Raw genomic sequence first — 4,260 nt, 5'->3', positions numbered from 1 at the left:
ACAACATGTATGTTAGATCCAATACCAACTAAGCTCTTAAAAGAGGTATTCCCTGTAATCTCAGAACCTCTTCTTAAGTCCTCGCTATCCTTAGGACATGTCCCAAGAAACTTTAAAATGGCAGTTATCAAACTGCTTGTTAAGAAGCCACAGCTTTCCAAGGAGACTTCTGTCTAGATGTACAGTGAAAAAGGAGTTATATTTTTGTCTGTTCTCACCCAAAACCAACTGGATCACTTCAGAAAACATTGATTAAACCACTGGAGTTTCATTGATTATGTTTATGCTGAATGTATCTGTTTTTTGGAGCTTCAAATGCCTGATCACCATTCACTTGCATTGTATGGACCAACAGAGCTGAGATATTCTTCTAAAAATCTTTATTTGTGTTCTGCAGAAGAATGAAGGTCATATACATCTGGGATGGCATGAAGGTGAGTAAATGATTAAACAATTTTTGGGTGAACTAACCCTTTAACATACACCAAACAAGCCAAAAGTTCTGTTTACTGCTCTTTCACATTTTCTTTTTACCTAGTCCCTCGATCATTCTTTATTCCCCCCTTTCTTCTCCCTTTCAGCTGCTCTTTCTGTCTCTATTTTTTTGTCATTAACTTTGTAAATGGCTCTGGTTAGTGGGAACAGAGAAAGAAAGGGAGGGGGTGGAAGGAACCGAGAGAGAACGAAAGAGAATCATTAGTTTAATATTATCTAGTCTGTTCCATTAAGTCTGAAGGGAAGGCTCATGCATGTGAAACCCACCCGCCTGCCTTGAACATACGCCCATGTCCCGCAGGTCATCATGGCTCATAGTAGTGACACAGATGGCTAACCTTTAATGACACCGCTAGAGGGAGAGAGAGAAAGAGAGAGAGACAGGTAAAATGCTCTTTAACAAAGAGATCTGTGCTGAAAGGTACGTCAAGAAAAGCTAATTTTGTCAGGCATAAAAGTCAGCTGCAGCACACGATGGACATCACTAAAGGAATGACATTTACTCAAAAAGTAAGTCAGAGTGTAATGGTGAAATTACCTGTACTCACTATGTAATCAGGAACAGCATAATAGCATTAAAGTGTTGCCGACAGGCAGTTTTAACAACCCCAACCCTGAAAATGGGCCCAACAGCTTGCTAAACAATAACAATAGCATTTTATCACTATACTATTATGATTATTATCATTATCATTATTATTGAATTAAAGCTGAAGTGTGTAATTTTTTTTCTGTGTTAAAATACTTTCTCATAACCCAGCTTGATATGCAGAGACAACTAAAAGTCAGAATCAGAATGAGCTTTATTGCCAATTATGCTTACACATACAAGGAATTTGTCTTGGTGACAGAAGCTTCCAGTGCACAACAATGCAACAACAAGACAGAGATAATAATAAATTGAATAGAAAATAGAAGTATATATAGAAATACACAATAAGACATTTTTGCCAAGCCGGTTCTCGCCTCTTCCTTTCCCTTTTACCCCGTTACAGTATATATATAATGTATATACACTTGTGCTCAAAAGTTTGCATACCTTTCTGGAAAAAGACGGTGTGGTTGTTTCAAGGAGAACAATACAACGATACTTGAACAAAAATGAGCTGCATGGTCCAGTTGCCAGAAAGAAGCCAATGCCACAAAAAAGCCCGGTTACAATATAATAACAAACTCATTGACTATTTATACACAGACACTAATTGCAATTTAAAAAGCCACAGGTGTGGGAAATTAACCTTTAATTGCCATTTAAACCTGTGTGTGTCACCTTGTGTGTCTGTAATAAGGCCAAACATTCAAGGGTATGTAAACTTTTGATCAGGGCCATTTGGGTGATTTCTGTTATCATTATGATTTAAAAATGAGCCAAACAACTATGTGATGATAAATGGCTTCATATGATCACTATCCTCACTATCCTTTGCATGATCAGTCATATTTTCAAAATCAATGCCAAAATTTCACAATTTCTGCCTGGGTATGCAAACTTTTGAGCACAACTGTAATATATACATATGTACAAATACAAATCTGTTATATACAGATGCAAGGGAATGTATGGCAGAAGAGGTAGTGTATGTTGGATAAATATAAATAGACTAAGCTCTGTATTGCACATAATTATTGCTCAATGGGGCAGTTTTAACTGTTCATGAGATGGATAGCCTGAGGGAAAAAACTGTTCCTGTGCCTGATAGTTCTGGTGCTCAGTGCTCTGTAGCGCCTGCCAGAAGGCAACAATTCAAAAGGTAGTAGGCTGGGTGAGTGGGGTCCAGAGTGATTTTTCCAGCCCTTTATATCACTCAGAAAGTGTACAGTTCTTGAAGGGAGGGCAAGGGGCAACCAATAATACGCTCAGCAGTCCTTTGTAGTCTTCTGATGTCCGATTTCATAGCTGAACCAAGCCAGACAGATATTGAAGTGCAGAGGACAGACTCAGTGACTGCTGAGTAGAACTGTATCAGCAGTGCCTGTTGCAGGCTGAACTTCCTCAGCTGGCAAAGGAAGTACAACCTCTGCTGGGCCTTTTTCACAATGGAGTCAATGTGGGTCTCCCACTTCAGGTCCTGTGAGATGGTAGTGCCCAGGAACCTGAATGACTCCACTCCTGCCACAGTGCTGTTTAGAATGGTGAGCAGGGTCAATGTTGGGGTGTTCCTCCTAAAGTCCACTATCATCTCCACTGTTTTGAGTATGTTCAGCTCCAGGTTATTTTGACTGCACCAGTGAGCCAGCCGTTCAACCTCCCTTCTGTATACAGACTCTTCATCATCCTGGATGAGGCCGATGACAGTAGTGTAATCTGCAAACTTCAGGAGCTTGACAGAGGGATCCTTGGCAGTGCAGTCATTGGTATATAGGGAGAAGAGTAATGGAGAGAACACACATCCCTGGGGGGCACCAGTGCTGATCGTACATGTGCTGGAAGTGAATTTACCCTGTCTCACTAGCTGCTGCCTGTCCGTCAGAAAGCTGGTGATCAACTGACAGATAGACATGAGAACAGAGAGTTGGTATAATTTAGTCCGGAGAATAGCTGGGATGATGGTGCTGAAAGCTGAACTGAAGTCCACAAAAAGGATCCTTGCATATGTCCCTGGTCTGTCCAGATATTGCAGGATAAGATGCAATCCCATGTTGACTGCATCATCCAAAGACCTGTTTGCTCGATAAGCAAATTGAAGGAGATCTAAAAAGGGTCCAGTGATGTCCTTCAGGTGGGCCAACACCAATCTTTCAAATGACTTCATGACCACAGACGTCAGAGTGATGGGTCTATAGTCATTACGTCCTGTGATTTTGGGTTTCTTTGGGACAGGAATTATGGTGGAGCTTTTGAAGCAGTGAGGAACACTGCTCAAGTGATCTGTTGAAGATCTGTGTGAAGACTGGGCCAGCTTGTCAGCACAGGATTATAAACAAGTGGGTGAAACACCATCTAGGCCCTGTGCTTTCCTTGTCTTTTGTTTCCGGAAGACACGGCACACCTCCTCTTCACAGATCTTAACCATTTGTAGGTTGATTTCCCTGAAAAGTGTAACAATGTGATTTTATGACACTTTTAAACATTGATCTGTTTACTTTGGCCCATCCAGCCTTACATGACAGTATTGGTTCAACCAGTTTGGGGTGAGACTATCTGTTTGTTCCATTCTAACCCAATGGAAGATGGAGGGTGTATTCGAAATTGTTTATTTTAGAAATTCCATTTGGTCCTGCAGAAATTATACACTTCAACTTTAAAATACAATTTATTATTAAAAAACTTAAACTATCAAATGAACAACTAGTCAGTAATAAGACTGATTTACGTTTCGCTTACATTGCAAATTAAAATTTTTAACCCTTTGCTTTCTAAATGTTCACAACACGGATAACAGTTCTCAGCTGATTTCTATTCACACCTCATAACCTGCGGTTTGGTGAACGAGTGAGCCATCTGAGCTGATTCAGTGAAGAAGTGAATTGTCTTGACAAATTCAGTCCATGTTTCAGACCCATGTTCATTTCAGTCTGATTCTGCAATCAATTTGACTGATTCATTCAAAAGAACCACTCCTATTGAGAAATTTGTTCATGACTTTGTGCCAGTGATGATGGCGCAATAGAAAATTGTGTTGTCTGTTTTATTGTCAATATATTATTTAGCGCACATACTTTCTCTTTCATCTAAATTTACTGGCACTCATAAAACAATCTTAGATGTGTAATACTTGAGGGGAAAACCAAAAAAGAACAGAAAAAAAAAAAAAAATCAAAGAA

General features: G+C 39.7%; 1 long non-coding RNA gene across 1 annotated transcript in view; it reads left to right on the top strand.

The window, feature by feature from the left end:
- Positions 1-364: 364 nt before the first annotated feature.
- Positions 365-4,260, top strand: part of LOC127421770 (uncharacterized) — a 40,461-nt gene continuing 36,565 nt past the window's right edge. Inside the window, exon 1 of the long non-coding RNA XR_007894090.1 lies at positions 365-434. This is a non-coding gene — a long non-coding RNA (uncharacterized LOC127421770). The remainder of the gene's footprint in view (positions 435-4,260) is intronic.

This window comes from Myxocyprinus asiaticus, chromosome 31 (assembly GCF_019703515.2).
Source record: "Myxocyprinus asiaticus isolate MX2 ecotype Aquarium Trade chromosome 31, UBuf_Myxa_2, whole genome shotgun sequence".
Lineage (NCBI taxonomy): Eukaryota > Metazoa > Chordata > Actinopteri > Cypriniformes > Catostomidae > Myxocyprinus > Myxocyprinus asiaticus.
This window is presented reverse-complemented; position numbering and strand designations above follow the sequence as displayed.